Below are 26882 nucleotides of genomic sequence, written 5' to 3' on the forward strand. Positions count from 1 at the left end.
AAGTGAAAGGCCTAATTTTTCTTGTGTGTGTTGTCGACAAACTCATTATAAGAATCAGACTATATAAGTTGATTTATATGTAAAAAGTGAAATGGAAAATAATATTACGTGGAAGGATTTTGCAACTTATTTGTTGGTAGAAAATTGTTTTGATTTGAGTTCTGATCAACGTATTTGTAAATATTGTTATAATAAATTAAATGAAAGCAGAATGCCTGCCAGAGCTGTTCATAATAATCTTGAGTTGGTACACATTCCTTCTGAATTTATGGATTTAAATACCTATGAGTCTATTCTGATTCAATGTGTGCATCCTTTTCAGGCTATTGTTCGCATGGGGAGCCTAAGACAGGGAAATTGCCTCCTTCAGATTTACAGAGAGGATTAAAGGGAAGAGTTGTTTATTTGCCTCTAGATTTTAAGAATAATATTCATACAATTGGTGTAGAAAAAGTGGAAGAGGAACCTCTGGTTATTCTAGTTAATGGTGTTCCGACAAAGAGTAAGAAAATCTGACAAGAATTAGTGGATGTTAGGAAAGTCAAAAAGGCAACGTTGTATTTGGTAAAAAACAATCACTACTACGAAAATGTATATGTTGAATGAGGAAATACAGCAAGAAGCTACAATTGCAGCCGAGATTGCTAGAGACAGTTCTCAAGACAGTCAGAGTTCTGCTTCATTGAGTCAGTATCCACTAGGAGGACCAATTACCCAAAATGAAGCTGCCACTGCCATGGATCCTCTGGAGAATGTAGTTAACTTAGAAGATTTGGAAAAATAACTAAACGTTGAGCAGAAACAAATATATGACAAAGTCACAGAAAAGATTGAGCATGGTTTATGTAATGAGAAAAAAGAGTGCTCATGTACGTCATTTATGCCTGTCCGACTGTACGTGAGTGGAGAAGCAGGAACTGGAAAAAGTTTTCTGATTAAAGCAATTGCAACTTATCTGCAGAAAAGAACAGAGTCATCACTGTCTTGTGTTGTTACCGCTCCAACTAGGTTGGCAGCAAATAACATTAAAGGGATTACTTTACATCATTTATTGATGCTGCCAGTAGAGCATGGTAATAAATTACAATACCACAAGCTATCTGGAGAAGCTTGTTGTGAAGTTTCCAGAGTCCTGAAGAAAATGAAACTTCTTATCATTGATGAGGTAAGCATGGTATCAAATGTAATGCTTGCTTTTGTGCATTTAAGAATGCAAGAAATTCTTAAAACAGAGTATGATGTGTTATTTGGAGGCAAACGCATCATTGTTTTTGGACATCTACTGCAGCTAACTCTAGTGAAAGGACAACCAGTGTTTAAAACGCTTACGCATGAAGATACCAGGAAGTGCCTAGGAAGCATTGGAAATGGTTACATTTCAAATATGCAGAACTGCTTCAAAATATGCGACAGGCAAAGGATGAAGATTATAAAAATATTCTACACGATTAGGTTCAAATTTGTTTCCAAATGAAAATATTCTCCCAGAGAATATTTTTAAGAAAATTTCTGAAAACAAATCTGTGATATGCTTGATGCCAACTCTGCAACAATGTTCAATCTTCAACAACAAAATGTGAAAGTTAGAAAATCAAGAGATTGTGAAACTGGAAGCTATTGATAAAATAGAGCATGAAGGAGCAACTATTATTTTGTCAGAAAAGTTAAAATCAAAATTGGATTCTTTAGAGAAGACAATATTTAAAACTGCTGGTTTGGAAAAGACTCTGTATGCATGTTTAAATTGTCGTATAATTTTACAACGGAATTTACATGTGGAAAGAGGTTTAGTAAATGGAGCAATGGGTCATGTTATTGATTTTGTGAATTACCGAAATAGAGATGAAACTGAATTTTTAAAAATTAAATTTGATGGAATAGAAGTAGTACAACAATTCAGTTGTTCTGCTCGATTTTTGCTTGTGAAAGATGTATATGTCCGCTAAAAACAGTTTCCTGTTTCTTTGGCATATGCGTTGACTAATCATAAATCTCAAGGTTTAAGTGTAGATAGTGCTTTGGTGAATATTGGAAGTTCTGTGTTCAAGAAGGGTATGGCATATGTTGCTTTATCTCGAGTCAGAACTTTATCTGGATTGTACTTGAATGATTTTGATGAGACAAAGATTAGTGCAGATCGAAATTCTGTAAAAGAATATAATAGGTTAAGAAGAGAGTATGCTCCAAATTTACCTCAATATCCTCTATTTGAAAAGCGTGTGGTAGGCCGAAAAAGAAGAAATTAGTAAAAGTGTAGTGAAGTTGTAGCAAAAAGAAAAAAAGGAGATGAACCAGTAATTGTAAGCAGAAAGGAAAATAATTCAGTTAAAGATGTGGTTGGATTTCAGTTTGAAAACAGTTCTGGTGTCAACTGCTATGCTAATGTATTGGTTAATGTTGTTTTTTTTCTCCAAACTTTACAAGAACAGATTGATGAAAATCGGGATCAAAGGTTTTGTTGTTTGTTGAATTCTGTGTTTGAGAAATGCAGCAGTGATAGAACAAAAATAGAAAGTGTTTCTGAAATTCAAAATGTTTTAGACATATGTTCTGGTCTAAATCAATTTCCACAGAATATTCAGCAAGATTGTCAGGAATTTCTAATGTATGTGCTTGTTGTATTGCAAGATGAAGGTACAGATGTAGAAAATCTTTTTGGCCTTTCTTATAAATAGCAGCATAACTGCAACTATTGTTCCTTTTCAAGTACTACTACAATAGATACTGAAAGATTTATATATTTGACTTTACCAGACTGCAAATCAGTGTCTTTTAATAATCTAGTTAGAGATGCAAATCAAAACATGGTCTGTACTCAATGTAAATCTGCAATCCTATCAACATTATTTATACAAAGATATGTACAGTATGTCATTTTAATGTTCCAACGATGTCGACCTGATGGAACTAAATTGGCAACTTTAATTAAAAATTTTGTGGCTTCTCAAATATCAATTTCAGGAAGAACCTTTGTCACTGCAGCAATTATTTTCCATGATGGTCCTTTGACAACATCAGGACATTACACAGCGTATTTAAAAATGTCAAAAAGGCTAGACTGATTGTAATGATAATCATTTGACTTTCAAACAATGTTTGCCTTACGAATTTATTACCTAGTGTTTTTACAACTGAAATTTTAGGAAAGGTAATTGGCCTATGAAGATTGAAGCAGTTAATAAAACTTAGTCTACTGTTCAAAATAACTTTGTGAGAAGAGTGATCAAGATAATAAAAAACTTGTAGTTGTCATAGAGGTAGTGTAAGTGTATCACATAGTGAGTGAAATCAGTATTATAGGAAATGTTGATCTTGAGTGAGCCAGAGGTGGAAATATAACTATTGTTACATGATCAAAAAGATGTTGGAGCTTTTCATTCAGAAAGTCGGGTAAATTAAAGTTTAAGAGTACTATTGAGTCATTTCCAAAGAAAAAGATGTTCCATATACTATTTGGCCTGAAGGAAAAGTAAGTGAATCAAAAATGAGTAAGATATGTTTTTTCTAAGTTTTACATTATTTATTAAAACGTTGTGTGGATTTTTTTAAACACAATCTTTTTGATTGTGTTTTTTTAGCCCGCTGTCATATGATGAGTAGTATTGAACTCACTGTTTTTAGTGAAATTCAATATATTCTGAGAACAGCAAAAATAAACCTTGTAACATGTTGTACAAGTTATTTTGTATTTTGTATTGTGAAATATATATTATACTCCCCTTGTTTCATGCTCACTCACCTTTTTCCACCCTCTATCACCCCTCTTTACTCTCTCTCACTGCCCTACTCTCACTCTCCTTCACCCCCGTTCCCTTACTCCACTTCCCTCACTACCCCTCATTCCCCATTCCTTTACTCCCCTTCCCCTCTCTCCCCTCCACCACTTTCCAGCTCTCATTCCCTCTGCTTCACTCCCCTTCCCCTTCTTTCCTTCCTTTGCTCCCTCAGTAATTCCCCTTCCCTTACTCACCTTACTCCACTTCACTCACTCCTTCTCTCACTCCCTCTGTCCTCTCACATCCTCACTCCCCTTCCCTCACTCCCTCTCTCTTACCCTCACTCCCTCCATCCCCTCACTTTGTCACTCCCCCTTCCCTCACAGTCACTCCCTTTAACTCACCAACACTCCCTCATTTACCTTTTTATGCTCCCTCACTTAGTTCCCTTCTCTCACTCCTTCCTTCACTGCCTCTATGTCCTCACTCCCTCACTCCCCTTGTCTTATGCTCACTCGCCTTTATCCACCCTTTGTCACCCCTCTTTCCTCAATCTCACTACCCTTCTCTCACCCTCCCTCACCCCCGTTCCCTTACTCCACTTCCCTCACTTATCCTCCTTCCTCATCCTAACTCTGCTTCCCCTCACTCTCCTACCACACTCACCTTTTCTCAGTCCCTCTGCTTCACTCCCCTTCCCCTTCTTTCCTTCCTTTGCTCCATCAGTAATTCCCCTTCCCTCACTCACCTTACTCCACTTTACTCACTCCTTCTCTCACTCTCTCTGTCCTCTGACTTCCTCACTCCTCTTCCCTCACTCCCTCTCTGTTACCCTCAGTCCCTCTGTCCCCTCACTCTCTCACGCCCCTTCACTCACCCTCACTCATTGTCGTGAATGCACCCTTACTCGCTCCCCCTTCCCTCTCACTCACTCACCTTTTCTTACTCCCCTTTCCTCATTTAGTTTTGCTAACTCACATTCCTTTAGTATCTTACTCACCTACAGTTCATATCTCTCGCCCTCTCTTCCTCTCTGTCACTGAATCTATCCGCCTCATTATCCTCTTAGTAATTTGCTCTCCCTCTATTTCTTTTTCCCTCTCTCTGTCCTTCACCGTTACTTTATTTCCCTTTCTGTGTCCTTCCCTCCTTATTTATCTCTTAGTACCCTTTTATGACTTTTAATCTCCTGCCTTGTCTCTTGTATTTTGAAATATATATTATAAAAATTATAACTTGTTTTTTCCTCTTCCACAGATATTAAATTTAGTAAAAATATGTAATTAAGTTTACATTACTTATAAGGTAAGTTTGACAAACACAATTTTGTTTCTCATCACTCTTTTCCTTAACCTCACTACTATTCTCTCACCCTCCCTCACCTCCGTTACCTTACTCCGCTTCCCTCACTTATTATCATTCGACATGTTTACTCCTTTCCCTCACTCCCCTCCCACACTCAACTTCTTTCAGTCCCCCTGCTTTACTTCCCTTCCCCTCTCTTCCCTTCATTCGCTCCCTCACTCATTCCCCTTCCCTCACTCACCTTACTCTAATTCACTCACTCCTTCTCTCACTCCCTCTGTCCTCTCACTTCCTCACTCCCCTTCCCTCACTCCCTCTCTCTTAGCCTCACTCTCTCTGTCCCCTCACTCTCTCACTCCTCTTCCGTCATGCTCACTCCCTATAACTCACCCACATTACCTCACTTACCTTTCTCTGCTCCATCACTCAGTCCCCTTCTTTCACTCTTTCCTTCACTCCCTCCGTCTCCTCACTCCCTCGCTCCCCTTGTCTCACGCTCACTTGCCTTTATCCACCCTCTATCACCACTCTTTCCTCAACCTCACTGCTCTTCTCTTACCCTCCCTCACCCCCGTTCCCTTACTTCGCTTCCCTCACTTATTCCCATTCCCCATGTTCAGTCCCCTTCCCCTCACTCCCCTCCCACACTCACCTTCTTTCAGTCCCCCTGCTTCCCTTCCCTTCCCCTCTCTTCCCTTCCTTCACTCCCTCACTCATTTTCCTTTCCTCTCTCACCGTACTCCACTTCACTCACTCCTTCTCTCAGTCCCTCTGTCCTCTCAGTTCCTCACTCCTCTTCCCTCACTCCCTCTATATTACCCTCAGTCCCTCCATTCCTTCACTCTGTGACTCCCCCTTCACTCACCCTCACTTACATTCCATCCCTCACTGTCATCAACTCACCCTCACTCACTCCCCTTCTGTCATTTGTTCCCTCAATCACTTTCTACCCTTCATTCAGTCATTTAGTGCACAATCATTGAAAAAAAGAATGACACAATATTAAAGGAATATAGCTCTTTTTGGAGAATTGGAGGTAGTTCTAAAAATAACTTTTTTCTATTTTTTCTATTTTCTATTTTTTTTATACTTTTTCAGAATGATTTTATACTTTTTTTGTGTTTTTTGGGGGGAGAAAAACAAAACCAGGGAATACAAAACTGCTCAACAGGAGCAAAAAAAAGGGAAAAGTTTGTGCTGGGTGGAGCAGCGTTGTTCCTCCCTCTTGCGAGCAATCAGCTCAATGCTCTGCTCCCCATAGCAGAGCAGTTTGTTGCACTGCTTGCAGACGATCTTCAAGTCTCCGAAGACCAGCTGGATATTGGGAATGAACTGAGCTGCTGCTCTCCCAGAGGGTGTTGCTCCTCCGGTGGAGGTGCTGCGCCATCTCGTTGGGGATTATGTACCAGGTCCCTGACACTCTCCCTCGCAAAGTTATTGGGGTGCCTCCTCTCGACATGCCTGATTAAGGTGGCGTTGCTAAAGCTGTACTTTTTTGTTGGGTCACCACGTGACAAGGTGGTGCCACAGATTTTGCAGCACACCTTCGCCGCATTCAACTTTTTCTCACCTTATGGAAAGGTAAAACATTTCCAGATAAAATGTTCTTTGATTTTTCGCTGAGGAGGGTTCTCAGGCAAAAACCCTTCATCAGAGTCACTGGAGGTTGACTGTCTTCCAGCCATTCTTCAGAAAAAGACAAGATGCTGCAGAAGAACCAGGGAACAGCTCTTGCTCTCTCCAAGTTCAAAGTGGTAGTGTGGGAAATGGGTGGGGGCTTTCAATATTTGGAAAAAAAACTGTTATGAACCAAAGAAAGTGTTGTTTTACGGTCACATGGCTTGAAGCGCTTATGTTACGCGCTCCGGAGCGCTTCCGGGTGTGCTCATGTGGCACGTACGTAGGCAGTTTCAGAGGAGCTTACGGGGGTGCTTACAGGCACGTATGAATGACGTTTTGCTTGATTTTTGGAAATGTGTTTAGAGTATAAATACGGTTTTTAAAAATCAAAAATACTACTTTTATGAGTATGCAACTGAATGTCTTGCATTATTATTTACTTTAAATACATATTTTATTTTTTTCGCTCGTGGGAATAGCACTCACGCTACGTGTACGGATGCGTTTACGGGTGGGCCCACACTGAGCGCCCCGAGGTTCAAAAATAAATAAAAAAAAACAGTTGATTTACTAGGTGTATGGGTTTAAAAGTGCATGTGGAAACAGCTTTATGGGCGGTTGACTGTGTGCATGGGTGTGTTGGTGAGTGAAAGGATATCTCAGTGCTACATGTCCAAGTAAGTTCATATGTAAAACACAATGCATGTGAGAGTTGGCATATATACATGAGAGCCAGTGACTGTGCGAGTGGCTATATGGATCAATGTGTCCTTGTATCAGTGATTGTAAAGAACACTAAGTATGTGTTAGCATATGTCTGAATAAGTAAGGCGGTGTGTGTATAACTGTATAGCTGAGGAAATGATTGATTCTTTGCATGACTGACTAGGTGTGTGAGAAACTCCATGGATGAGTGGCAGTGTGTGAGTGTCTATATAGGTGTATGAGTGCATATGATAGTGTTGTATTGATGAGTGACTGTATGTATGAGTGATTGTATGGGTGAATGAGTGGATGTGTGACATTGATGTGAGGAAGAACGCTAAACACGCGAAAAGGGTCTGTTTTGGGTGACTCGGAGCCCCCGCGGCAAGCAGCAGTAATTCCCTGCCGCGGCAGTGTTTGAAACAGAATCACTGACGCCTTCCTTGGCTTTTTTCAACTGAAGAAAATCATTTGTGTGAACACATACCAGATTTAAAGAGCCTCCATTTCCCGACAACTAAAGTTCTCAAAGGGAAGCATTATTTCAAAGAAAACATTCACAGTGAAGAAGTGATCCCAAAGGCTCTGTTCCCCTGCTGTTTTCACATTCCTTGCATAATACCTAGTGCCGCTCGAGCAGAGTGTGGATTGCTGTACTGTGCTTGTGGCCGCTCTGGGGTCAAGAACTGCAGCGGAGCCCTTTAATTAGACTTTCCTGCGACCTGGGAGCATATCGGCTCGGTCACCTCGGCAGGGGGAGAGCCTGATCCGTCATCTGCTTTGGGAGCGGGACTGCGAGGTCCAGAAGTGCTAGCGCCGTCCACCGCGCGCACCTGGTTCCTCTTCCCGCCCCCTTCTCCCTCCGACCTGCCTGGAAATCCTTAAAACTCCTCGCGGCCCCCGCTGGCGCGGGTGCCGCTCGAGCAGCGTGTGGATTGCTGTACTGTGCTTGTGGCCGCTCTGGGGTCAAGAACTGCAGCGGAGCCCTTTAATTAGACTTTCCTGCAACCTGGGAGCATATCGGCTCGGTCACCTCGGCAGGGGGAGAGCCTGATCCGTCATCTGCTTTGGGAACGGGACTGCGAGGTCCAGAAGTGCTAGCGCCGTCCACCGCGCGCACCTGGTTCCTCTTCCCGCCCCCTTCTCTCCTCCTCTATTTTAACCACGCCTGGAACGCGTACGCGGGACGCGCGCGGACGACGAAGCGGGCGAAGACCGGGCCAAGAGCGGGTCCGTTTGTGCCCGTTCGTGACCGGCAGTGACCGGACCGGGCTACCCCCCTAAATCTTCCTGCTGCCTGATTTCCTGTGGATCATGGTCGGACGCGAAACCAGGAGCAAATCCCTGTTGGCTGGAGGATCTCAATCTGCCGCAGGAGGTATGGAGAAGTTTCTTACTAGGGCTAATAACATTATTGACAAAGAAATTGTCACACTGGAGAAACGACTGTCCAAGGAACTAATGTCTCTTAAACGTTCTAGTATGGGCCCTTTAGCCAATGCTAAAACTCCTGAAAGACCTACTGACTGCTTGCCTGTGGTGGATGCCCAACTTTTACTTCCCGATTCTGCCCCTCCGCTAAGTGTAGATTCTGTTGTTATATCTAATCCCCCCATTATCGTAGCTGATTCTAGCCTTGTCTCTGATTGTGCAAATGTTTCCTTTCCCTCCGTAAACGATGGAAATACTACCCTCCTTACCACTCAGGGGGGGAAAGAAGGGGCTATTAAGAAACGGAAGAGACAGTATAACTGTAAGGGTAAAAATACCGGGAGGGCATCTAAAACAGCCAAAATAGATGGAGAATCTGTATTGTTGAATTCCAACTGTGTAGGGAGCCCACCCTTTAACGATATCTCTATGGATAAAATTGCCCTACTAAAATCGATTATTTTTCCATTAGAGGCCAAACTAGATAGGCTTGATTTCAGAATGTCTAATATAGAGAAATCAACTGCTATTCTTTTAGCTAACTCCACCAAGCCTAATAGTTCTGGTCTCCCTCCTAGTATGCCTACTCCCCAAATTATTCATCCAACTACTGTGTCCCAAATTCCTGTTCCAACGACCGTAAGCACCCAACCTGTTCCCCAAGTTTCTAACTCGGTTAGCCTAGTTGCCCCACAGAATATTCCAGGCCCCCCCCCAGGTTTGCATATCCCACCTGCACTTATGTCTATCGATACCCAAGGGCCCCCACCCGAAGATCTCAAAACACCAAGAACTAGACGGCCTGATCTCCCACCGGAGGCCAACCGGTTTATGGTAATTCTGGCAGGAGCACCTCCATTAGATAGGGGTGAAACTGAAACCTTTAGTTCCCTTAAAAACCAAGTTATAAAATGGCTTAATTGGAACCGACCCCTTCCGGCACACCTGCACAATGAAGTTATCATGGTGAGGAGGGTACCATGGGTTGGTAAAACCCCAAAATCCATTAAGGGAGATTGTATCACTGTCAGTTTTAGAGATCCACGTACAGTGTCTTACATATGTGCGGGTGTTAATAGGTCATTAGATTCTACTATCCAGACTCTCCCTGTCTCCTTTTTCTTCCCACCACCTATTAACCCCATGTATTATGATGGAAGCAATGACTGGACTAGGGTTGAACGTAGGGGAAGGCCTTTTCACCCAAGACACCCCAGATTGCCCCCATTTCAGACCCCGCAGAACACCTTCTGGAATTATAATCGATACAGCTGTCTTGATGGGCTTGAAGGAGTTGACTGACTACCCAGTGTATATACCACTGTTCCCCCTCTACCCAACGAGACTCATTTTTTCGATTGCGGGGTTACTGTGGAATATTACACCTTGCCAGTAATGGGTGGCAAAATAACTTCTGATCTACCCGATCTGATCCCCTTAACTCCCGATAAACCAACTGAAGTCCATCCTTCACCACCAGCTGAGGCTATTGCTGATAGGGGATGTACAATGATTTCTCCTTTAGAAGAGATATCTACTTCAAGTGATCAAGGGTATTCCATGGTGAGCTGGAATATAGCTGGGTGGCGTCAGAGAGCTTCGGCTCTAGGGTGGAGGGAACTCATTCTTGGGTTTGATATTTTATGTTTACAGGAAACATGGTCCACTACAGACATTCACTTTGATGGTTTTGTTTCTTATAATTGTGTTGCCCAGGAATCCGCTATGGGGAGGGCAAAAGGGGGCCTGCTTGTTCTAATATCAGTAGATCTCCCGATAACTGTAGGTTCATATTCTATTGTTGGCACACATTCACAAATTCTGGAACTACAAGCCAAAAAGGGTAGGAACACCATACTGATCAATCATTACAATAATACATTTGATCCTACCAGCACTCTAGTCGTGGACGAACTGGAAGCCTTTTTGAATAAAATTTGTAATAAATCCCACACATCTTATGACATCATATGGGGAGGGGACTTCAACATCAGACCTTGCGCGCACTCTCACACCCCAGTTTGTGGGTTTGATGGGGATTCGGGGGAGAATCAAGCACATTTCCAACACTCCCCATATGGGACTTCCCTTAACGGTTTCCTATTAAAATTTGATTTAGTTATCCACCCACCAGCTCTCGATAAAATGGGAAATATAGTTCCAACTTTCAAAGGGAGGGATACTGAGTCGGTTATTGACCATCTGTTGATCTCAACCCTTTTGGTGCCATTCTGTACAGTGCCAATTATTAAGGACTATTGTCTGAGCGATCATAATGCCCTAACTATGTCTATTCTTATCTGGGGTCCCAGAAATACGCCTACAGGCAGGGTTGTTGATAATATTATTCCAAGTAGGCCTAATGGAACCCGGATAAAGTGGTGTACAGAAAAATCAGAAAAACTACATAGTACAGCTGTGGTAGGTGGTTCCAGACAGATACTTCGCTGTCTGGAAGTCAATGCCCCCCCTATGGGTATTATAGCGGATTTTGAGGAACTTGGCACTATTATTAATAGAATTTTTACTAACAATACGATCAATACCAGACGGGATAAGGTTGGCTGGTTTGACCAAGCCTGTACAACAGCCCTAAAAACTCTTAAGAAAGCACTGTCCAACCTCCCAAGAGACAGGGAAGTGGTCAAAACCTTGAGGTCCAATTATAATATAGAACTAAAACGCAGGAAAAACGAACTCCGGGAACAAGCCTGGGACAATTTGGATAGTGCTGCAGCTCTCCGGGACTGTAAATTGTTTTGGAGTACTATTAACGCCCCATTCCTCCAGAAAGATGATTTCCCAGTACTTACCGCATTAGTAAGCGAAGATAGCTGGGTCCGATATTTTTCAGGAATTTTTGACCCCCCTGAGGAGTCTTTTGATAAAATCTGTATGAATCCCTTGCTGACTCCGCAGCCTTTGGGAATTACCATCCGAGAAGTAGTCACGGCAATTAATTCCAGTAAAGGAGGTAAAGCCCCAGGACCCGACGGGGTCCCGATAGATCTTTACAAACATGATCTGGCCCTCTGGAGCCCTTTATTGACCCAGGTCTTTAATGCTGCCACTGACTACTCCACTCCGGCAACCTGGAGTGAATCCGTTATTATTACGATTTATAAGAAGGGAGATAGAGGGGAGGCCAAAAACTACCGCCCCATCTCCCTTTTAGACTCCTCTCTTAAAATTATGAGCCGGGTACTACTGCTACGCCTGGAGGAGTGGGCGACCGATAATAATATCCTGCCACAATCCCAATATGGCTTTAGAAAGGGTTTGGGAACCATTGACCAGTGCATCAACCTCAACCTTTTAATAGGTAAATATACTAAGGTCAAATCCGGCTCCTTATTCCTTTGTTTTGCGGACCTCTCCAGTGCCTTCGATCTGGTGAATCATTCCCTGCTGTGGACAACCCTTCTTGAAATGGGAGCACCCTCAGCTATTATCCATTTCTTAGCTAGGTTATATTCCAATCTTTCCACACAGATTCGATATGGACCAGCAGGAGAGTGTACGAGAAAGATTATGGTAAAATCAGGCATTAGGCAGGGGTGCGTATTGGCCCTCTTGCTTTTTTCCCTTTTTATTAATTCTATGGAACAAGAATTAAAACAGGTCCAAGCTGATGCACCACACGCAGGAGGCCTACCTATTCCAGTGTTGTTATATGCGGACGACACTGTTTTATTATCTAGAACCCCAATCGGCCTCCAGCGGCTAATGAACTGTTTTTATGATTTTATTCAGGGTAAGAAACTCAAAATCAACAACTCTAAAACATTCATAATGGTTTGTGGCAAAAAGATGAATCACCCTAAGTCTTTCTATTTTAAAGAAAACAGAATTGAGGTTGTAGATAACTTCTGTTATCTGGGCATTACTTTTAATAGTCGGGGCTCATGGACACCAGAACAAACTAACATAAAAGCCAGGATGGGGAAGGCTTCACTAGGTGTCTTCCGTTTTGCCAATAAACTGGGCAGCCAACGGATTCCAGCAATGTTAAATATTTATAGACACAGATGTTCATCAATAGCGCTTTATGGTTCCTGGGTATGGGGGCACGGGTCTAACAGAGACTTGCAAATTCTGGAAAATCTGTTTCTGAAACGGTTACTTTGTTTACCATCATCGGCATCTAACTACCTGGTCCATGAGGAACTAAGGATGGACCATATAGCCGATTTAATCGAATTGAGACCCCTCCTGGTATGGAGGTCTATTTGGCTGAAGGACGAAACAAGTTTCACAAAGAGCATTATCAAAGATTGTTTGCTTTTGGATAATTTCAAAAATATACCATGGATAAAGTATGTGACTACTACCTTTAAAGAACTCTTTGATTTGGATGTACGTAATGAACCCGATATTGTAACTACTTTATCCAAAAAGGAGGTGAAAGAAGAATTCTTGAGGGTAAAATTTGATAAACGGAAAGCAGATACAAGTAATTACTCAACCCATGCTTTCTATTCCTCCAATGTAAACGAGGGTCCTGGTTTGCCTACTTATCTTAAAATCATTTACAGGCAATCTCACCAATTCGTCCTATCCAGATTTAGACTAGGTATCGTCCACAATCTTGTGGCCTTTCCAAAGATGAAAAATTATCCAACATCTGCTTGTCCATGTGATGGATTAACCAAACAAAGTACCCTGCATTTTATGTTAATCTGCCCCCTTTATAAAGCCCTACGTATTGTTTATCTGAAACCGTTATTTAAAAAATATTCTGTGTCTTCTACATCAAATGCCATGAAATTGTTATTTTCGCTTGCTAGCCCGGATCTGTGTTTTTTTATCGCAACCTTTATCCTGAAATCTGTTGCTGCAAGAAAAAGTATGTTTTTTTAGCTATTATTTCGTTCTTTATTGGTTGACTTCTGCATTCCCTGCAAACAAACCATGATGATATGTACTTTCCCTGTGTAATGTTACATGTTCGATTTTATTTGTGTACTTTTATGACGTTTTTCTAAACTGTCGAATAAAGTTTATAAACTGAAACTGAGTGGATGTGTGTGTAGACCTAGGAATCAGTGAGTGCGTTTGGGGTAACTGGTATTGGTGTGTCAATGGTCTTAAGAATGGTAGTCTGTATTTAACACTGGGTATATCAAAGGTTATATTAGAGTTTGATGAGGTGCATCGTATTATCACATTAATGATGTCATCAGTGATGTAATCCAGGCTGTCAGTTGATTATGTCATCAGTGATGTCATCAGTGATGTCATTTGATATGTCATCAGTGATGTCACTGACCATGTCATGAATGATGTAATATGTGACATCATCAGCAGTAGATTGCGGACGTGCGAGTTATAATGAGTCCAACTAATTATAACGTGGGAATTTCAATGGTTTTGTATGAGTAAAATGTTCAGCTAACTATAACTGGTGTGAAACCTATGTTTTTTTCAGTGAATTTCAAAGGTTTTTTAATGCTAATTCCTATCCATAACGAGTGTTAAACCTATGTTTTTTTTAGTGAAAAAAAATTATATATATATATATGTATATATATATGTTGCCACAGCTTCTTCTTCCTACGGTTAGTAGACCAAAGACACGGCACAGCAACAGGTAGTTTTCTGCGTTTTTTATTTACACACCAGTGCAAATAGAAAGTGCATCAAATGGACGGTCTACGCGTTTCGGCTCCTGCCTTCCACTGGACCATAGAGTCCTTGTTTAAATACAGTGAACAGTGTAAGTACCCTCTACTATTTTCATGGTCATCTAGACCACCAACCCAGCATAGAAAACACATGGTCAGTACATGCTTGTAAATATATACATAAATATGTACAATTAACGTAAAGTACCGAAAGTAATCCTGAACCATTGAATTCAAATAAAGTATTCCATATCAAACTAGGTTCCATCCTACACATAAGTATGTAAATTTAACGTAAAGTACAAAGGGTGACCCAGAACCAACAGTTTTAAATAAAGTATTTACAGTCAGATCAATCCATCTATGTACATTGATTGGTATTAAATTATACCTATTCATGTGAAGTACTCTAACTAATTTGTAAACGGAAGACAATGTTAAAGAAGATTTCGGGGATAAGGGAGTCCCTCAGAAATTAATCGGTATTTCCCTATATGTGATCTGTGACTTTATAACAATCAGAGGGTTAGGAGATAACCAAAATTCAAAGCCACTGCAGTTATATAATTAATAAAGTATAAATCATTCATGAGTTCAATTCTCGATAATGCATAATATGGTGAATCAGGTCTATATAAACCTATTATTTACAATTATATACATTACTTCAACATGTATCTCCCTTTGCAGCAAGGCATGATGTGTGTAAAGTACTCCAATTAACCTTTTCTTCCTATTATCGTACTCTTTCATAATTTCTATAAGTCACCTCTCCCCCACATTCAATATCTTCCTTCCGATTTTTGTGTGTTTATGATCTGATTGACTATTCGGTTCCTGATTACTTTAGTCGTTTCAAAACATGTACATAATCCAACATCAAAACCATTTTCAAGATCTCATACAATTCCACATAATGGGATGACAATTTCATATTGTTCTTCAATGTCTCTATACCAATTCACAAATGTACATGCAGTTCGGCATCCAAATTATGACCGAATGGTACTTCAGTTCCCATGCTCAGTATCATTCTTGATTCTAAACGTCTCAGTTGTAGCAATTGATCTCCACCTCGTTCCGGAAGTTTGCACATCTTTATTCCTGAATATTTCAACAGGGCGGGATTGCTTTGATGATGTTGGACAAAGTGTGTGGCCATTGGGTAGCAAGGGTCCTTGTTTTTTATCGCCCTTAGGTGTTGCAATATTCTCAGTTTTAGTTTGTTTACAGTGCTCCCAATGTAGTACTTGCCACAAGGGAATTGTAGCCTGTAAACCACACATTTTGAGTCACAGGTAATGTGATCGTGTATAGTTTCTTTTTTGCCATTTTGTAGTTGGTAATGTTTGATGTTTACTTCATGCTCACAGGCTTTGCATTTGTGGCATTTCCAGAAGCCAGGTGTTGTTAGCCATGTCTGTTTTTTCTCCTCACGCAGTACTAGATGACTTTGCGTTAATATGTCTCTTAGAGAGGAGGTCTTTATATATATATATATATATATATGTATATATATATATATATATATTACCTACTGGCGGTCGCCAGTAGGTATATATAGTTAGGATTTTTTCTCTATGGGACTTTTGAAAATTCTATGTCTAATAACTTTGGCGTTTGTGGACGGAATCGGCTGACATTTTCTGGAAAATGGCACATTTTGTTTCTGAGCAGCCCCTGAAAATATGGGGGGGTTTTGTCAAGGGGGGGCCGAGAAAAAAGGGGGGTCCCAAAACGCGTTTATCCCATTCATTTTTCCATAGGGCGTTTGGCCTCACTTTTAGCTCGAACAGCTGAATGGATTTGCACGAAACTTGGCAAAATTGTAGGGACTGTTAGCCCAATGTGCCTTTGCTGGGTCTCAATATATGTGCTCCAGTGGATTTTGAGAAATTAACGTTTTAAAAAACAGATATATCTGTGACAGCGTCCCGGGTAGCGCTCCGGTTCGGGTACTTTTCGCATTACGGAACTTTGCAAAGCAAAGCTGATTGGCTCTCCGGTGACTGTCAACATTCTAAACAGTCCGAAACAGCCGCCATCCTGTCTCTCGGTAGGATCGAGAGACAAGAGGAGGAGAAAAACGAAGGGGGAATTTAAAGAAAGGGGGCAAGGTAGACCCCTCTTGACCCCCTAGGAATGATGTTGGGGTTATTAAAGGGTCCCGTGGGGCAAATAAAAAAAATTTGATTTTTCGGGTTAGAAGCGCTTCCCGGTTCGCGAACCGGTCGCGAAACGGGAATTCGCCATTTTGTGTTTCGTTTTAATTAAATTACAAGATGGAGGAAAAACAATGTGAGAAATGGGTATAAGGGGGTATGGGAGACGTATCCTGACCCCCTATGTTTTCTGAGGGTGGCTGTGGATGCTCATATATGTTGATACATGTCTTCCAGCGGCTGCGCGTGAGCGTTTTTTTTTTTTTTGGGCTGCGTGACGTCTGTTAACGTTCGATTTGAAGGAAATCAGGAAGTGTTGACCGCCATTTTGTCACTGCGAGTAAATATATTGTTAAAAATAATTGTTATAAATTAATCCGTATTGTTAAACATTGTCTGCGCCATCTTGCCTTTTTCCAATGCCACACTTTTGTCGTGCACGGCAGCCTTTTTAGATGCCTTGACCAGACCCACTCTCTGCACGCCACCGATCCTCAGCATGGCTCCCCACCCCCGCAAGCATCTCCCCCATGCACTGGTCACCCCCGCTCTCTCTCTCATGCATGGGCCATAAACCTCCCCCCATCTGCGCTGCTCTTCCCTGAGAATCACACCCTGTGCCCGCCCGACACCTCCCTTTCACCCGATTCACTACCGCACCCTCTGACACTCCTCTTCCTCTGTGTCTGATTGTCCAGGCCGGTCCCAGGCTATCACCTAGCCCTGCGGATGTAGTTTATGGCCCCAACTGTAAAGAATCACCCCTCTTCAAAGGAGTTACAGTAGATCAAGGCCCCCACCCCATGAGATCCGTCACACCACACGCGTTCCTACTATCCGATAACGATCCTGTATTGTGATTGGGGAGGGGATTCTCACTGTAAGGGTGTGTGGGACCGAGCCTGAAGTGGAAGATTCCAGGGATGCCTTTTTGTACATCAAAGTCTTCACAATTATGTGTCACATTAAAAATATATAGCACTCCAACAAAGTAGTAGGATTATAACACTTTAATAACTTATAAATATATACAACGCTCCAACAAAGTAAACATGTAAAAAAAAAACTTTTAAACAACTATTTATATGGCAGCCTGCTGCAACATCCATCTCATAGCAACAATTGGCTGCTTTGGTTTGTCTTTTAGTCGGCAAAATCCGTCGGCCTGTGAGGTGGCGTCAGTAGCGGTCCGTTGTGCGAATAGGCCGAAGGCAGCACAACGCGCCGAGATCTGGACGGCACCCAGGTGGTGTCCAGTAAGTTGCCACACTGGTCTGGCCATCCTACAATGCTGCGCCGAAAAACGGCGTGGGGTGCCCGGGGGGGAGGCGGCGCGAACTGGCCTCTCCCGCCTCCCCAGGTGGAGGCACCTCATCTGCAGTGCGGCGCCCCTTACCGTTTCACTCGCCGTCCAGCTGAGTTGCGCCCGCACTTGCTGCTACAGTAGGCCGAAGGCAGCACAACGCGCCGAGATCCGGATGAAACCGAGGTGGTGTCCAGCAAGTTTCACAGGTGTGGCCATCCTACATTGCTGCGCCGAAAGACGGCGTGGGGTGCCCGGGGGGGGGGCGGCACAAACGGCCCTCTCCCGCCTCCCCAGGTGGAGGCACCTCATCTGCAGTGGGGCGCCTCTTAGCGTTTCACTCGCCGTCCAGCTGAGTTCCGCCCGCTCTTGCTGCACAGTGCCTCACCCGCCATCCAGCTGAGTTCCGCCCGCTCTTGCGGCACAGTGCCTCACCCGCCATCCAGCTGAGTTGTGCCTGCTCTTGCCGTTACAGCGTCTCGCCCACCATCCAGCTGAATTGCGCCCACTCTTGCGGTGCAGCGATAGGCAGCTGCAACAGGACTCTCAAAATGGCGGCAGGCTCTTTGGATTTGAGCCTGGTCCACTAAAATGGCCCTGGGGCACCTTGGAACTCGGACGCTTGCCTGCTAGGGCATGGGCCCCATTCCCGAAAGCGTCCCCTCTTTTGACTGATTGTTCTTGTTGCCAATCTCTTCTGTTGTCATTTAACGGAACCTTTTTGGACTGCCGAAAGGGGGGGGGAGGCAGCGAAAACGGGCCTCTCCCTCCTCCCCAGGTGGAGGCACCTCATCTGCAGTGGGGCGCCTCTTAGCGTTTCACTCGCCTTCCAGCTGAGTTCCGCCTGCTCTTGCAGTACAGTGACTCACCCGCCATCTAGCTGAATTGCGGCTACTCTTGTGGTGCAGCGATAGCCGGCTGCAACAGGACTCTCAAAATGGTGGCCAGCTCTTTGGATTTGGGCCTGGTCCACTAAAATGGCCCTGGGGCACCTTGGAACTCGGACGCTTGCCTGCTAGGGCATGGGCCCCATTCCCGAAAGCGTCCCCTCTTTTGACTGATTGTTCTTGTTGCCAATCTCTTCTGTTGTCATTTAACGGAACCTTTTTGGACTGCCGAAAGGGGTTCTGGTCCGACCGCTGGTTGGTGGAGACATTTTGACTATATCATGGACCTGCCCGGCCTCGCCCAAAATGGCGCTGGTATAAATGGGACTCGTAACTCCTTGTTGTGTACTGGTTGCCCAACCTTGATATCACGAGATACGTATGCGGTTTTGAAGCACATAGCAGGCGGGGACGAGTACTGATTGAACATTTGGACATCCCTATTGATATTAAGTTCTGATGTGTTATTGATTACTGTACTATTGAAAGTTTGAATTAACGTCACCCATGGTACTTGCCCGCAAATGTATATCTAGATAATTTTATTGTAACTGGCCCTGTCGTACTTTATTTATAAAATGTACGTCCACCGATTCCGCAACTGTTAGACACCTTAGTTCTTGCAACCTAATGGCCCGCCCGTTACGTTCTTCTACAGTGTAAATGTCCCCTCATCATATACTATTCCAGTTTGCTCCATGGCCGGCCCACGTGGTTATAGGCCCGTATTTGTATACTGACATTTTCACAATAAAGGTTGTTAAAACAAAACATGGTAGTAGTACCTAGATTGGTAAAGTTTTGAATAATAGCCACTGTTTTCGAATCAGTAAAAGGCAAGTGAAATAAAGCAGCCCGATTACATGACGGTTAAAAGGTATAATACGCAGGAACGCAGTAAAGATAAATGGTCAAGGGCTGTTGTGTTTTCCACTCCTGCAATATAAAGTGATCGATAAGAATCCGATATTCATGCCTATCAGCGACTAAGACAGCAGGCCGAGCCTCTTTTGTTCAATGGCTCCCTCATGGGACAAAGAAACGCCCTTTTTCTAGAAATAGAAATATTTTACTTGCAGGACAGTTGTAAATTCCCCAGAAAATACATTAGCCTGGAACATTGTTAGTGATAAACTGTAAATGCATCTGGGTCCTTTGCTTTACAAATCAGAGTGAGAAAAAAAAGGTGGGGCTTTCATCATTTGGGAAAAAAAATGTTCGAAAGCAATGAAAAGTGTTATTTTTAGGTCATATGACCAAGCCTTCCATCATTAGAAAAACAAAAGTAAAATGAACCAATGAAAAGTTTTATTAACAAGTCACATGACCTGTTATGCTTACGTTACGCGTTGCGCGCCACGCTCTGGATCGCTTCCGGGAAGCTGCACCTCGCGCACTGGAGCACTTCCGGGTCGGGTGCGCTAACGCGGCGCGTCATATGACGCATTACGCGACAACGCAGGTCCAGAATATAGTCAAATTGTCTCCACCAACCAGCAGTCGGAACACAACCCCTTTCAGTAGTCCAAAAAGTTCTGTTAAATGACAACAGAAGGGACAGGCAACAAGAACCATCAGTCAAAGAGGGGAGGGCAAGTTCTTCTCTACCGGGTCACGTTGGGGCTCCACCGGAAGTGATTGAATTGGTAGTCTACAGTGTTTCTGGATGTTTCAGACTGACGCTGGCGTCAGCATGAGAGCACCACCATCTCGTGGCTACGTCGTGGCCATTCTGCGAGCAATCATGGCAGTCGCTCCCCACCGGAAGTCTACGGGAGTCGGTGGTCCCGGTGACTGTTGTAGAATCTTCAAGGCTGAGGGGACTCTTTTGTGAATGGGGCCCATGCCCTAGCAGTCAAGCGTCCGAGTTCCACGGTTGCCCAGAGCCATCTTTAAAACACGAAAATGTTTTTACCTACCACGTACTTGACATTTTAAAGCTTTTGATATTTGCTATTAAAAAAACATTGAAATTCACTGAAAAAACCATAGGTTATAGACCATATGTAGTTAGGAATTAGCATTTACAAAACCGTGAAAATTCACTGAAAAAACCATGGGTTATAAACCATATATAGTTAGGAATTAGCATTTTCAAAACCTTATTTTACTCACACAAAACCATTGAAATTCGCATATATAGTTAGTTGCACTAACTATATATCGCGCACCCGCAATCCACTGCTGATGATGTCACATATTACATCATTCATGACATGGTCAGTGACATCACTGATGACATCACTGATGACATCTCAAATGACATCACTGATGACATCTCAAATGACATCACTGATGACATCTCAAATGACATCACTGATGACATCACTGATGACAACATCCAGTGACTGTATGTTTCTGTAAAGTTAAAATATGTCTTACACATTGAAGAATGAGTGGATGTATAAGTGTCTGGATGAAGGATTTAGTAGGTGCATGACTGACTGTATGAGTGAGTGATTAAATGTGTCTCGCTGAGTGCATGGATTAGTGACTAAACTGTCTTATTTCGTGCATCATTATGTCTGTTGTTCTGTAAACTGCTGCTTGTGTTGATCAGTAGCTATATAAGTAACTATTTGGGTTATTGATTGGTTGCCCAAGTATTTGTATAGGAGACTGAGTGTGTGTGTGGGTGGCTGGGAGGTGTGTGACTCTGTGCATAGATGTGTGAGCAGTTGATTCACTAGATGTATGGGTTCAAAAGTGCATGTGGAAACAGCTGTATGGGCGGTTGACTGTGTGCATGAGTGTATTGGTGAGTGAATGGATTTCTCAGTGCTACATGTCAAAGTAAGTACATATGTAAAACACAGTACATGTGAGAGTTGACATATATAAATAACTGTGCAAAAGAGCCAGTGAATGTGTGAGTGGCTTTATGGATCATTGTGAACTTGTATCAGGGATTGTATAAGAGAGTAAATATGTGTTAGTATATGTTTGAATAAGTAAGGTGTGTATAACTGTATAGTTGAGGAAATGGAGGTGTGATTGATTCTTTGCATGACTGACTAGGTGTTTGAGTATCTCCATGGATAAGTGACAGTCTGTGAGTGTCTGTTTACACTGATTGTATCTAAGGTTATATTAGAGTCTGAAGAGGTTCATTGTATTATCACATAAATGATATCATCAGTGATGTGATCAGTAATGTCAAATGAGATGTCATCAGTGATGATGGGTGGATGGATATATGGATAGGAGGATGGATATATGGATGGATGGCTATATATTGATGGATGGGTGAATGGAAATATGGATGGGTGGGTGGATATTTGGATGGTTGTTTATATGGAAATAGGGATGGATGGATATATGGATATATTGATGGATATATTGATATCTTGATTGATGAATGAAAGGATGGATATATGGATGGATATAAGGATGAATATATGGAGGGATGAATATATGGATATATGGATGGATGGATATTTGGATACATGGATGGATGGAAGGATGGATATATATTTGGATGGATGGATATATGGATGGATGGATATATGGATATATGGATGGATGGATGGATATATGGATGGATGGATGGATGGATAAATGTTATGTTATGTTATGTTATGTTATGTGGTTTTTATTTGGCGCACAGTTGCTCCAGCTAAGGAGCGTCCTGGCGCCCGACAAGGCAGCTACACAACACAACTAGATAAAACAACACAGACAAATAACTAAGGGAATAAAAACGTTTTCACAGCGCGACGAAAAGAAAGCAAATCGCACATAGCGCGAATTGCCGGGGGTAAGGAGTTCCACAAAGCAGCGGCCCGGACTCGGAATGAGCGTCCACCGGCCCTGCTTCGCTTAAAGCGCGGCACCACGGCCAATTCGAGGTCTGCCGACCTCAAAGGTCGTGCTGGGATGTAATTGGCCATGAGGGTCGTAAGGATCGTTGCCGGGGACCCCTTCAAGATCTTATAGGCGACGCAGAGGACCTTAAACTGAATCCGCTGAGCCACCGGAAGCCAATGCAGCGCTCGTATGGTGCTGGAGGTAGGACAGAATCTTGGGAGGCCTACCACCGCTCTCGCTGCGGCGTTCTGGATCCTTTGCAGGCGCCCGATCTCAGCTACGTTCAGCCCGGCCAGCAGGGAACTCGCATAATCCAGCCTGGAGATGACGGTAGCTTGGATCATGAGTTGCCGAGTGGGGGCATCGAAGAACTTTAGCACAGGACGGAGCCCACGTAAGATGCCGAAGCAACATGCAGCCGTGCGTTTAGTGTGGCATGCAAACGTAAGGGAAGGGTCCAGCCAAACCCCGAGGTTCTTAAGCTCGGCGACTGGGATGGGAGCAGAACCCAACTCCTCCGGCCACCATCTCTCTCCCCACAGTTCCAGCTGTCTACCAAATACCATGACCTCGGTCTTACTAGCGTTTAGCTGGAGACAGTTGCACGTCATCCAGCTGGCGACCGCCCTCAGTCCTTGTTGAAACCTGGGACTCGTCGACTTCAGCATCCCCGCTGATCGTGACCGCTAGCTGGGTGTCATCGGCATATGACACCATGGTCATACCCCATTGTTTGACAACCTCAGCTAGCGGCCTTACGTAAAGATTAAACAGCGTAGGACTCAGCGAGGAGCCTTGGGGGACGCCCAGGTTCAACGGATGGAATTTGGACTGATAAGGCGGGACGGTCACGCTAAAGGCCCGGTTGGTTAAGAACGACCGGAACCACTCGAGAGCCGTGCCGGTAACACCAGCCTCCTCTAAACGCAGCAGAAGGATAGGGTGCGAGACGGTGTCAAAGGCAGCGCTTAGATCTAATAGCACCAGCGCTGCCATTTGTCCCGCGTCAAGCACGGAGCGAAGATGCTCCACCATATAAAGCAGAGCCGTCTCCGTGCTATGACCTGCCCTAAACCCATTCTGCGTGGCGTCGAGTATATCAGCTCGACGAAGATGTTCCGAGAGAACAGCATTTACGTGTGCCTCCATCACCTTAGCTGGCCACGGCAAGAGTGAAATAGGCCGATAACTCTCCGGCTTGCTCCCATCCAGGCTAGGTTTCTTCAGGATAGGACAAACCATGGCTCGCTTCCACTTCAGTGGGACTTCGCCAGATGTGAGTGACAAGTTGACCAAGGGACAAAGCGGTGAGATGTCAAGTACCGCCAGGTCCTTGAACACTTCGGGGCAGAGTGGATCCTCTGGGGACCCAGACTTCACTCTGCGAGCCAAAGTGCCTAGGCTATCAGAGGTTAACTAGGGTAGAGAATGTAGTCCCTCAGATGGTGGTGGCTTAGAAGATGGATTAGCCGAGGGAGCGACCACTGGAAAGGCTCGATAGATGGCATTCACCTTTTCCAAGAAAAACTCTGCCAACTTTTCACAGTGCTCCACAGAGCTCTGATGTGAAGTTGTGACTTTTTTGGCAGTAAGGTCTTTCAATACCTTGAAGATAGCCTTTGCCGGGTTCGAACTATTCCTGAATTGTGTCGCATAAAAAGCGGCACGAGTTCTACATACCGCCCGATGGTACACCTTCACTGTTGACCGATACATAGCTTTCTTAGAGCTGGAATAGGCTTTGCGCCATGCCCGCTCTGCGCGCTTACAAGAGACCTTCAGAGCCCGCAGTGAGTCATCGTACCAGGGGCTGGCCTTGCCAGTTCTAGTTTTACAGGTCACCAAGGGGATAAGGGTGTCCAAGGCCCTAGAGACCCAGTCGCTAAACCTGTCGTACACCTGATCAGGCGGGCCCGAGATGTCAAGCGGGTCGGCAGATAAGATATGGAAGAACTCATCCAGCTTGAGTTTGTTCCAGCGTCGTCTTGGAACAGAACACACCACTGGCTTGGGTGGACTAGCCACAATAGGGCAGTGGAACTGTATCAAATAATGATCAGTCCATGCCAGAGGTGTGTAGCTGGTGACACAGACTTCCGTAAGGTTGGTAAAAAACAGATCAAGGGTGTGACCCCCTGAGTGTGTAGGCTGCGTCACCAACTGATTCAGCTGTAACGCCTCAAGGTCCGCCAGGAAGCTGGATACTGAGGGACTACTGGAGTTGTCAAAGTGCAGATTTAAATCTCCAATGATGGTAAAATTGGAGCACCCCGTAGCCAGATTGCTGATAGCATCAGGTAACGCTGCTCTAACGGCCACATCACTCCCCGGGGGCCGATAGATCACTAGTCCCGACAGGGTGAAGTTAGATGAAATAGCAACCTTAAACAGGGCGCTTTCACACCCCGGGATCTTTTGCCCATGCCATGTGGTGGAATAGCAGGATTTGACCGCAAGAGCTATACCCCCGCCTCTTGAGATCCTATTCAATGTGAATACCGAGTATTCCGGCGGAATGGATGTATGTATGGATGGATGGATATATGGATAGATATATGGATATATGGAGGAATGAATATATGGATGGATGGATGGCTGGCTATATGGATGGGTGGATGCATGGATTAATGGATATATGGATGGATGGATATATGGATAGATGGATGGATGGATGGATGGATGGATGGATGGATGGATGGATGGATGGATGGATGGATGGATGGATGGATGGATGGATGGATGGATGGATGGATGGATGGATGGATGGATGGATGGATGGATGGATGCATATATGAATGGATGGATGGATGTTTGGATGGATATATGGATGGATAAATATATGGATGGATATATGGATGGATATATGGGTGGACGTATGGATAGATGGATGGATATGTGGATGATTGTATATATGGACGGATGAATATATAATGTATATGGATGGATGGGTATGTGGATGGATGGGCATGTGTATGGATGGATGGCCTTGCCAGTTCTAGTTTTACAGGTCACCAAGGGGATAAGGGTGTCCAAGGCCCTAGAGACCCAGTCGCTAAACCTGTCGTACACCTGATCAGGCGGGCCCGAGATGTCAAGCGGGTCGGCAGATAAGAGATGGAAGAACTCATCCAGCTTGAGTTTGTTCCAGCGTCGTCTTGGAACAGAACACACCACTGGCTTGGGTGGACTAGCCACAATAGGGCAGTGGAACTGTATCAAATAATGATCAGTCCATGCCAGAGGTGTGTAGCTGGTGACACAGACTTCCGTAAGGTTGGTAAAAAACAGATCAAGGGTGTGACCCCTGAGTGTGTAGGCTGCGTCACCAACTGATTCAGCTGTAACGCCTCAAGGTCCGCCAGGAAGCTGGATACTGAGGGACTACTGGAGTTGTCAAAGTGCAGATTTAAATCTCCAATGATGGTAAAATTGGAGCACCCCGTAGCCAGATTGCTGATAGCATCAGGTAACGCTGCTCTAACGGCCACATCACTCCCCGGGGGCCGATAGATCACTAGTCCCGACAGGGTGAAGTTAGATGAAATAGCAACCTTAAACAGGGCGCTTTCACACCCCGGGATCTTTTGCCCATGCCATGTGGTGGAATAGCAGGATTTGACCGCAAGAGCTATACCCCCGCCTCTTGAGATCCTATTCAATGTGAATACCGAGTATTCCGGCGGAATGGATGTATGTATGGATGGATGGATATATCCATTAATCCATGCATCCACCCATCCATATAGCCAGCCATCCATCCATCCATATATTCATTCCTCCATATATCCATATATCTATCCATATAGCCATCCATCCATACATACATACATTTATCCATCCATCCATCCATCCATATATCCTTATATCCATCCTTCCTTCCTTTCTTCCATCCATTCATCCATAAATCCATCCATCCATCCATATATCCATCCATCCATATATCCATCCATCCAAATATATATCCATCCTACCATCCATCCATGTATCCAAATATCCATTCATCCATATATCCATATATTCATCCCTCCATATATTAATCCTTACATCCATCCATATATCCATCCTTTCATTCATCAAACAAGATATCAATATATCCATCAATATATCCATATATCCATCCATCTATATTTCCATATAAACATCCATTCAAATATCCATCAACCCATCCATATTTCCATTCACCCATCCATCAATATATAGCCATCCATCCATATATCCATCCTCCCGTCCATATATCCATCCACCCATCTTTCCATATATCCATCCATCCATACATTCATATATCCATCCATCCGTATATCCATATATCCATCCATCCATCC

Source organism: Lissotriton vulgaris, chromosome 3_1 (assembly GCF_964263255.1).
Source record: "Lissotriton vulgaris chromosome 3_1, aLisVul1.2, whole genome shotgun sequence".
Taxonomy (NCBI): Eukaryota; Metazoa; Chordata; class Amphibia; order Caudata; family Salamandridae; genus Lissotriton; species Lissotriton vulgaris.